Consider the following 11161-nt stretch of genomic DNA (forward strand, 5'->3'; position numbering starts at 1 on the left):
AGACAGCCTGGAAAGTGAGGAAGGCACTATTATACTGAGGGACTTCACATGGATTCCAAAGCAGAAAACTTAATTTAGAAGGTGACTGCCAGTCAGATACTTGATAAAATGAAGGAATCAACAGACCTACGTAACTACAAGCTGCTTAAAAATATGACTAATACCATGTCTAAAATAAATGTGAAAATGGATAAAATAAATTTATCTTACATTTCACTAATTATGAAGTATATGTCCAAACATTTGCCACATTACCAGGAAATTTATATGCTTATTAGTATAATGAACTTAGCCATTAGAGCTAAGGTTATTGGACATTAAACCAGAATGTATCTGGATTATTAACCTGAGATTTTTAAAAAGTATATTTGTATATACTGCTTTCTTTAATTTTCCATTGTTTACCTTTGAAGTGATTTCAGTATTTTAGCTTTAGAATTTTTTATATTTTCAAAGTTGGTTTTTAGAGAGAAAATATGAGAATGAAAACAGGATCAACTTGGCCACATTGTAGCATGAATGGGGAGGAGCTCTTGATAACTGACTGCTACTGGGGATGGTAAGTCAATTTCTTTGGCGTATAGTCATTGACACACTGACCATGCTCCGGTGGCAGTCCCTCTATGCCCGTCATACAAGGGCAACACTGATTGGCTCAGTGGATCATTTAAAAACAAAGACTTGAAGTTTGAAATTTGGGCTGAGGTGGATATAGATGAGCAGGGGATCAAGGAGGGGAGTGTGAACATAATCGAAATTTATTGTGTATAACATTTTCACAGAACAAATTTAATTTGTTATTGGAAAAATGATAAGGACAAAAGAAGTTGATAAAGTAAGGCTACAGTATGTAAGCTCCAGAACCAAGAACTGCACAGTGATTTTGCTCAAGAGTGACTTAGGGGAAAATTTAGGCTTTGCTCTATTTTGGTCATTAAATGTATTTTTTTTTCTGCCAAAACTAACACGATTTTGAGTGTTTAATGGATCGTGTTAGGATCCCATTTGTGCTTATAGAAATAGGGGCCACTTAGAAGACACATTACAACATTGGGATCAGGCTGCTTGTAGAAGCAAAGCTACCATGTTGCAGGTAAAAATCACATAGATGGTAAGCACCAGGATTTCAGAGGCTCAACAGAAGCAACACTCAACAGCGGTTGCTACTACAGTTATGAGCAATACTATAAATGAGTGCTAACTAACCCTGCCTGCTGCACTCTAGGTACGCTAGGCAATATATACACAAATATATATGTGTATATGTGTGTGTGTGTGTGTGTGTGTGTGTGTGTGTGTCTGTGTGTGTGTACTGATGGCAGGCTTTAAACAGGCAGTTCAGGAGACAAGGCCTAATTTTCTGTGTCTCAGAACTGGGCAAGCCTGCCCTGCCCCCTGGCCTGAGGCTAGATCAATGAGTCTGAAACAGTTTCCAGGCCCCATGAAACAATGGTTCTGGAATGTCCCTAGAACCCTAGCCAATCCCAAAAGCACTCATACCCCTAGAGACTAAACCAACCCATCAAGATAAAGGTTACCTACCTCTCCCTGGAATTCCCCTAAACTGCTTTAAATTGGGACTGCAAGGGAGCTTGCCTGGGGATCTCCATCTTGGTAAATGGTAGACCTCAAGATGTTGGACTTCTGTAGAATAAAATGTTCTTTACTTTTACATATTATTCAAGCCTGAGATACCATTCTTCAACAAATCATGGACGCCCTTACATTATGTAGTTATGTTTATGGAACATATATGTATGTTCCAGCAACAGGTCAACTATACATAGACATAGACATATGAAAAGAGAATTGACCAATTGCTGGAACACACACACACACACACACACACACACACATATATTATATATATATACACACACATACATATACATGTGTATATGAACATACACGATAGATTGATATGGATACATAGATATCTATATGGATCAGACATATTTAAAAACATATGACAGCAAATATTACAAACAAAACATTTTAAGATAGAAATGTACATTCTCACATCTCCTCCCTGATCTCTTCATGAAATCAGCACGTTTATAGGAGACTCTCTCTCTACCCAAAGTCACATAGAGAGTTAATGTGAAATTCAAAACTTAGTGATCTGAATCTAGAGCTGACGTCAGCACTGTGGTCTTTATGATCTCACATATGGCTTCCTATGACCACACATGGTTCTTTTGTGACTGTTTGTGTTTCACACTCTCTTCCCTATCAGCCAGTATGGTTCCTCAAAATTGGATGGTGTTGAAGTCATCTTTGTATGATCCATTTTTATTTCATGCATAAAATGGACTCAATATTTCCTCCTGGCATTTGGGGAATTGTGGGCCTATGGTATTCTCAATACCATCCTACAACTGGTGAAGATCTAGAGGATTCCTCAAAATGCTTATATCCATTCCTTGATAATCTCTAGTGGTCATCACAGTTGTCTGTATAATACTGCCTGTTACAACTCTAATGTTATGTCTGATGTAAGCACTTAGCTGTTGGGCTTGATTCCTCTAGTGTATTTAGGTTCCTTTGGATCTCAGATTAAATGAGAAAAGTCCTTCTGAGATCTAGGGCCTCCACACTTCATTTCTGATATTGACACGAGACTAACTCTTTAATTTTGCAGCCTTTCCTCTCATAACTGAGAGGGTCTTCTTTTTCCGAATGAGTCAGTTATAGCTAGAGAACACTTAGGTTATTTGATGTATGAAATAGGAACACAGGATGGGTTTCGGGTGCCAAGAAAAAGGGGAAGAGCAAAGAATTGATTGATTGCTGGAACAGGTCCCTACTCATTTGTAATCACTTATGTAAGACTGAGTGTTAATGCTTAATTATTTGGCAACAAGAAAATGCATTTGTAAAGATTCACCTTCAAAATGGCCACTGGTTTTTCCAATGTTCTCTTCAGCTCATAGTAATTCTGGGCTGTGGACATCTGGTTTCAATTAACTACAGAAGACTATGGTCTTGCAGTGTTAAGATGTCTTTAGTTTTATAGACCAAGAGTGGGTATTCAGTACCACTGCATTAGTAGTGTGTCCATTAAATCTTGAGGGAGACAGTCCGACATACCACTGAAGTCTTTAGAAATTAAATGAGAATTAATGGCTATTGTGGGGCTTTGAAGGTCTGACTAGGGATTTAATAATAAAGACGCGAGACAAATATATCTTTTAAGGCTGTTGGCCTTCTGCTGGGGCAATCTCTCCGCTAACCCATCAAACTTAACCCAACTTTCCTGCCATTTTGCCTCTTCATGTGGCTTTTACTGCCCTACCTCCCTGTTCTGTCCTATTCTGCTTCTCTCTCCCTCCCTTCTGTCTGTTTGGTAGTTCTACCCCAGCCCCTACAAAAAGCCAAATTTTCTATTCATCCAGTCTGAAGCAATCAGTAACAGGGCAACACTGGGTCCATCTCTCTTTGTTGCCTTTTGACATTGAGGTCAGACTGAACAGCGTTCAGGCTGCTTGCTCTTTAACAGGATAATCTCAGACCATTATCTTTAACCGATAATCTTTTGGGCAGGTGACAAGCATTTACATATAGAAAGCAGGTAATGGCCCATAGATATTATAATAGCAAAGATCAAGCCAGCACTTCACTTAACATAGGAATAGCACAGCATGTGACTATGCCAGAGGAGCAATTAACAACTGAAAATGCAGGGGCACACCTACATTGCTTTTTGATATAAAGGGTGTAAGTTACCCCCAATGAATGGCTGTTTGTTGACTGTATCATGAGTGAGTATAAGAAAAGTAACTGTGTGTTCTGTATACCTGTGTATGTAGTGTGAGCATGTTTGTGTTAGTGTACAGGTTTGTGAGTACAATACATGTATGTACACACCAGTGGACGTGCACGTGGATATCAGTTGTTGACACTGAAGGACCCTAAAGGCTTTGGCCAGCCTTACACCCTTGACCTCAGGTCAAGATTAGGCCAAGTACCAGCTTCCCACCTCAAGTCAAGGCTAGGCCAAGTTCCATTCTCCAGCTACAGTTCTTGGCAGGAGCAGGGACATTCTTGAAAAACTGTAGAATGTACTGACTGATAGTCACCTGCCCCTCTGGTTATATGCTTGCTAGCCAATGGATTCAAAGGTCAATATGCTCAGTCAAAAAGTATAAACTGTAAACTTGCTGATGTAACCTGTACCCCTAAAAAATATGAAAACTGTTTGTTATAGCCATTTGGGGTAATCTTCTAGTCACTTGACATAAGGGGCTGATTGAGGGTAGACCCCCACACTCTGGAAAAATAAGCATCTTGCTTTTGTATCAAATTCTGTTCTCGAGTCTCACTTGGGTGTGGGGGGGTTTCTCAGTAGTTAAGACTCATTTCGAGCCCATGGCCCCTCCTCAAGGATCTCCCTTGAGCCATCATCCAGCATCCCCTTACCCCCTTCCTCTGGACCCAGCAAGGGGGGAGTGTGGGGAGGGACCCTCAGAACCAGGACCAGCCGTGGGGACCTAGAACAAAAGGGCCACTTCATCCTATACTACAGTGGCCCTCCTCCTCTGAGCCTACAGGCCTAGATGGGGATGGCAAATCAGGCCATGCAATAGTTGAAAGACCCCCGGAGAGGACCTTTCCCTCAGGAGGAGTCCCAAGTGCCCAATGACCAAGCCGAGTCCACTCGGATGCAATCAGCAAGAGGGTTTATTGGAAAACACAGGTACCTGCGGGCACACAGTCTCTTCAGAGGACTTGCGCGCCCAGCAGCTCCAGCATGGGGCTTTTATAGGGATTGGGGAAGCAGAAGCGGGCGTACAGAAGCAGATGCATAGTTACGGGGATTGGTGGATTCAAACGAGGCACATAGACATGTTCACATATGATTGGCTATTTCACATGATGAGGTAATAAGGTATAGCTACACACATTGGCAGGTTTGGGGCGTCCTGGATGTCAGAGGCTGGGGGCTTATCTCTTCCTGCCAGGTGGCCTGTGAGTCAGATCCGGTACTCCTGGTCTGTTCTGCATTCCTTTCCTTTTATGGTCTGTTAGTTCTAGCGGCAGGGCGGGGCTGCCTGGACTTGCTTTTCACAGTGTTTAATCCTGAGTTGAAACATACTCTTAACTTCATATTTTTAAACCTTAAATCTGTATAATTTTCCTTTCATTCCCCTCTTCTTCTACTAAGTAATTCTAATCTTAGAATTTTGATATCAAGTCTCGTATTTGGTCTCACCAGTTGTCCTAACTGACTGGTACTGTTGTCTCAGAACCATCAACCGCACAGCACTCACTCGATTTGTAACAAAAGCAATTAACCTGTTTGTCACGCAGGGTCCAAAAACTAAAACCAAGAAAATTATTAGTAATGGCCCAGCCATATAGCAGAGAGTAGGGTAGTCATCCTGGGAGACTGAGTGAACCAAGACTCAAACCAACCTTGTTGAGCGTGTCTATCTTTTTGTAGGAGTCAAACCTATTAACTAGTTTCTCTAACACACATGGACCTATAATCAGAAGCAGAAGCAAAACTAAGAAGGGTCCCATAAGGGAAAATACCAGAGTAGTCATCCAAGGAGATCTACTAAACCAGCTCTCGAACCATCCCTGATACACTTCTCTGTCTTTTGTCTAACCTTTCTCTAAGTTTATTCATGGAGTCTTTAATTACTCCTGAATGGTCTGCATAGAAGCAACATTCCTTCAGTGTAGCACACAGGTTCCTTCTTTAAGGAATATCAGGTCTAATCTTCTCCTATTCTGAAGGACTACCTCTGAGAGAGAGGTTAGGTATTCTTGGAGGTCAGCTAAAAAGTCTTTCACTCTTTTTATATCTGAGTCAATGGCAGTTCTGAATTCTCTATAAGCCTTGCATTGCAGGGCAATGGCAGATGTCCTTGTGCTGCCCTTGCAGCACCTAGATAGCCTTAAGTAATTCTTAACTCTTTTTTTTTTCTTACTAAGTCTTTAGCATCAGGATTCCAATCTGGACACTATCTAAACCTACACACCAAGGTCATGACTAGCTTTTAGAACTTCTAAACTTATACAGATTGTGATCCCTGAGGCACAGTCCCAAGAAGTGTTAGGAGTACTAACATATGCAATGTTACATCATTTGTAATAGAAATCAAGCCTATCCCCACACCTATCTTGATAAAACCCAGGGCAAACATGAAATTAAGTCTAGGGAGCTTTTTGAAGATCTGAGTTTCCCTCTAGGTCCCAGCTCTCAGCCCCAACAGCTAGTACACGGCTGCTGAGGGCTGAGAATTGATGGCTGTCAGGGTGGTCAGCAGCACCAGGTACGGTCCTTTCCAGTGAGTATCTGGGTTCGGTGCCATCGTATGTAGCTGAGTCTCCGACCTGGAACTGGTGAGATGTCTCAGGGGTCCCCAGGGCATAGGCTGCTGCCAGCTCTGAGCAGATTTCTTTCTGTATCACCTGTAGGTCTTTTAGCCTGGCACACAAATCATTATTACTATGGCACTATGACATGTTGGTTCAGTAACATCATCTAATACAGTCAGGGGGGCTGAGGCCCCATTTAAGATCTCAAAGGGGGTAAGGCTGAATCTGGAAGGGGTATTTCTTGCTCTGAAGAGAGCAACAGGGAAGGAGTGTCACCCAGTCTGCGCCAGTCTCCATGGTTAATTTGGTCAGGGTCTCTTTTAGAGTTATATTTATTTACTCTACCTGTCCTGAACTTTGAGGTCTGTAAATACAATGTAATTTCCAATCGACCTCTAAATACTTAGCCACACCCTGGCTTACCTTGGCAACGAAAGTAGGGCCGTTGTCTGACCAGATTACCTTGGGCATTCCAAATCGGGGGAAGATTTCTTCCAGTATCTTCTTGATGATTGCAGAGGCCATCTCTCGTTTGGTGAGGAAAGCTTCTATCTATTCCTGAAAAAGTATCTACAAGCACTAGGAGATACTTGTGATTATATTTTTCTGGTTTTATCTCAGTGAAGTTCACTTCGACTTTTCACTAAACTCTCTAGGTCTCTTTGCCCTGTTTGCTTGCTAAGCATTCACTACTGACATACCTTATACTTTCTACTGCCTCTCTGGCTAAAATCTTAAAGTCTATTACATACACGTAACTACTTGGACAAACTTTTTATCTCCTAAATGAGTCCATTTCTGTATTTGGCAAAGTGAGTCTTTTCTTTGTTCTCTGGGGGAGTATAGCTTTCCCCTCAAGTGTGCCATTGTCCTTTATCTTTTAAGCAATTTGGGCCTTTTCTAAGTGAGGCCATCCCTTAGTCCGATCCTAGTTCTCAGTGGCTGTCTCTTGCAGGCCTGCAACCAGGATAGGCTCCTGCATAGCCATTTCCCGAGCCACTTTATCTGCTTTGTTACTGCCCAATGCCACTGAATCTCTTCCCTCCTGATATCCTGAGCAATGAATAGTACTCACAGTTGTTGGCTTCACCAGGGCATCCAAGAGATGGCAAAGGCATCTGCAGCACTGATGTACTGGGGGGGTTGAGGTTCAGCCATCCTAGATGACATTGTGTTGTCCACCATGGCAGCACCCACTTATCTCTGACCTTCATGAAGAGAACTGTTCCCGTCTGTGGACAAGGTAGCCTCGGCTTTCAGCAGGGGTCAATCAGCCAGTCGCAGAGGTCTTTCCTCCACCCATGGGCTTCTGCCAGTGCTTGACACTCGTGCTGTGGTGGCTCCAGGTCAGGATTAGGCAGCAAGGTGACCAGATTGCCCCCAACAGGTGGAGAATCTAGTCCATGGCAGCTGACCAGTGGTCCCATCTTTTGGGACACTCTATTCAAAGGCAAACATCAGACACTCTATCACAGTTTAAGTCCTGGATTGGGTGATAATTGTTAGTGCCCGGCTGGCAGGAGTGATATGTTCCAAGCAGAACAGCGCTAAGCCATTCATCTCCCAGCATCAGGTACTGGTGCACTGAGACAGGTCTTAAGCTCCGCATACACAGTCTGTAGATGCATACACATGGCCTCACCCAGCCATTTCAGCCCACGCAAGTCATTTTGGGGAGCAATTTTCTCATGAGCAAGGGATGGGGGCAGTCAGGGATGACTATGAACTAGTGGGTTACCCGGCCCACGCCAAGGTCCACTGTTCTTCGGGCAGTCCATAAGTATTGTTTGTTGCCAGTAGGCCCCTGTACCCAAGGTCTTTGGATACTGGCCCACTGGAGCATAGGAGCACAGAGCACTGGGTCTCTGTATCCATAAAACAACTGGGCAGGCTTCCCTCCTATCTCTGCACATAGCCAGCACTCCAGGACCGAGAGGCTCTCCAGTGTCCCCTCTTGTTCTTTCTGGGGCAGTCCCTGACCCAGTGTCTTTTTTTTTTCTTTGCATTAGGCACACTGATCTTTAGCCAGGAATTCTCTTCTGTTGCCAGGTACTGTCTTCCTAGGTTCCCTAACTATTGTGGCCAGTATATGTTCCTCTCTTGTCTTTTATCTCTCTTTAGCTCTCTAGCTTCCACTTCTTTTAGTCTCTTTTCTTCCCTAGCTTCCTGCTCTTTTTACCTTCTTTTCTCTTTCTCTTTGTTTAACCTTACTTTCTCTATAACTTATACTAACTCTCAGCAACTTAGCTTAACCCTTCAAATTTCTGTAACTTTCTCTTCATACCCTTTCCTTATCTTAGCCAGATTGGTGGGGCATTTTCCAGCCCCTAGGAGACCCACCCTTGGAGCCTGGGGGCAGACCTGGAGCATTCCCTACCTTCAGGCGTATTGAAGTCAGTCGGGAGTGAGGGCCTTCCACCCATGTCTGGAACATTCTTTCTGGCCTCTAGTAGGATTCTGTCTTTCCTCAGTGGTAAAGAAGACCTGTAACAGTTACTAACAAGCATCTCAAATGGGATGGTGAGAAAACAAGAGAATCTTGAGAATAGAGGTCTACTGAAGAGGGCAAACAGCATTTAGTCACACAGCTAAACCAGGAGGCTTTCTTGGATAAAAAAAGCTATTGTACAAATAAGCACAAGCTTTGTCTATGAAACAGAAAGGCGAGCAGAGAGGCAGCCTATCTGTTACCGGCTGTCTCTCTGGACTTAGATTTTCCCTTAAGGAGTACCTCCCTTCAGTGTCAGCTTGGTGGCTTTGCCTCTCAAGAGAACCAGCCTCCAAATGACACTAGGCTTCCACTAAGAACTAATAACAAAAGGATGGAGAGATGGTTAGAACCTGGGTGCTAGATACTAAGCAGCTGACAAAAGAATTGTAACCAGTTCACCTGGGGCTTTCAGGACTTTAGTAGCAGCCCTTTACCAAACTGTCTCAGTGGGCTATAGGCCCATGGAAAAGAAAACATTAATCCTGACTGGCAAAACAAAGTTCTTCACAGTTGTAGATTCTTTGAAACTATTTTAGGGGCTCTTTTTGTCCCCCAACCTGGGGCATTTTAACCATAGGGGCAGGAACTGGCTGCTGTGGGGATAGGACCAAAGGCACTCTCCATGTAAAGATGATGATCAGCGAAAAAAGTAATTTAATGTTGGAGACTGACTCCTCCCTTGGAATAAGGACAGCAGATAAGGCAGGCTTCCTTAAAGAACTTCTCTTAATGAGCGCTCTCCTTCTGTGAGCAAATGTCAGAAATTCCTTTCTTGTTTTCCTTATAGTCCTCTCCCACCTCGCTCTCAGCCTTTTTAGATAGTTCTTCCCGTAGCATTTCTAACACAGCCTGTCCCTTTTTTTATAGCCTGTTGACAGCATTTCTGATCTTTTAGGCAGCTACGCACTAAGTGCCATACCGGCTGAAACACCGCCTTTAAGATTCCTTACTCCCAAGGAAAATTTAAATCTTTCTCAGTTCATCACAGCTGGCTTCGAGCACAAGCACAGATAAAACACTATGTTTTTGTTTTGTTTTTCTTTCCTTTTTTCAGAGCTGGGGACTGAAACCAGGGCCTTGCGCTTGCTAGGCAAGAGCTCTACCACTGAGCTAAATCCCCAACCCCCAAAACACTATGTTTTAAAAATTAACTTTGGCTATCAACCAACACACCGCCACTAGAGCGGGGTCCACAAAATTAAGTTTCTTACTCACTAAGCGTTAAGGGGACCAAGTAAAACTCTTCGACGAACAAAGCAAACAGTTTCATGATTTCAAACACAGTCGTCGGTCCAAGATTTTAAACACAGTCGTCAGTCCAAATTCAAACACGAAACAAAAGTCAAAAAGACACTAACAGACACCAACACGTCCAGAAAACCACTGTCAGGTCACAAAGAAAACAAACAATTCCAACAGTCAAACAAGTAACAAGCAGACGCGCCGCGAGGCTTCGGTACCAAACTGAAACCAAAAATTCAGACAGAGTCAGCGAGGGTCTTGGATCCTCTACTCCAATAAAATTCAGACGGCTGGGTTCGGTCCCCAGCTCTGAAAAAAAGAACAAAAAAAAAAAAAATTCAGACGGAGTCATCAAGGGTGCGGATCCCTCCGAAAACGGACGGAGGTGCCACGGATCCGGATCTCCCTCTCCTCCAACCACCCTTGGAACGTCTTCCAGGGCTGCGGGGGAGAAGTCCGAGCTCGTCAGCTCCTTCTCTGGCCCGCCCAGATAGTCCCCAGATCTGAGCCTATTGATCGATCGTTCACAGGACAAGACACAACAGACAAGACAAACACCGGCTGGCTTACCTCCCGGTGGGTGGTTGGTGATCTCTGGGCGGAGGGTCTCCAAATCCCGGGGCGAGCCCCCATAATGAAAGACCCCCGGAGAGGACCTTTCCCTCAGGAGGAGTCCCAAGTGCCCAATGACCAAGCCGAGTCCACTCGGATGCAATCAGCAAGAGGGTTTATTGGAAAACACAGGTACCTGCGGGCACACAGTCTCTTCGGAGGACTTGCCCGCCCAGCAGCTCCAGCATGGGGCTTTTATAGGGATTGGGGAAGCAGAAGCGGGCGTACAGAAGCAGATGCATAGTTACGGGGATTGGTGGATTCAAACGAGGCACATAGACATGTTCACATATGATTGGCTATTTCACATGATGAGGTAATAAGGTATAGCTACACACATTGGCAGGTTTGGGGCGTCCTGGATGTCGGAGGCTGGGGGCTTATCTCTTCCTGCCAGGTGGCCTGTGAGTCAGATCCGGTACTCCTGGTCTGTTCTGCATTCCTTTCCTTTTATGGTCTGTTAGTTCTAGCGGCAGGGCGGGGCTGCCT

General features: G+C 44.0%; 1 long non-coding RNA gene across 1 annotated transcript; it reads right to left on the reverse strand.

Annotated features, from left to right (window-relative positions):
- Positions 1-5145: 5145 nt before the first annotated feature.
- On the reverse strand, positions 5146-10842 carry LOC148000847 (uncharacterized). Its single transcript, XR_015638674.1, has 5 exons — positions 10631-10842; positions 8705-8823; positions 7403-7767; positions 6751-6906; positions 5146-6436 (listed from the first exon to the last, which is right to left on the reverse strand). It is a non-coding gene; the product is annotated as an uncharacterized LOC148000847 (long non-coding RNA).
- Positions 10843-11161: the final 319 nt, after the last annotated feature.

The sequence above is a fragment of the Rattus norvegicus genome, chromosome 15, assembly GCF_021556685.1.
Source record: "Rattus norvegicus strain SHRSP/BbbUtx chromosome 15, alternate assembly SHRSP_T2T, whole genome shotgun sequence".
NCBI classification, from domain to species: domain Eukaryota; kingdom Metazoa; phylum Chordata; class Mammalia; order Rodentia; family Muridae; genus Rattus; species Rattus norvegicus.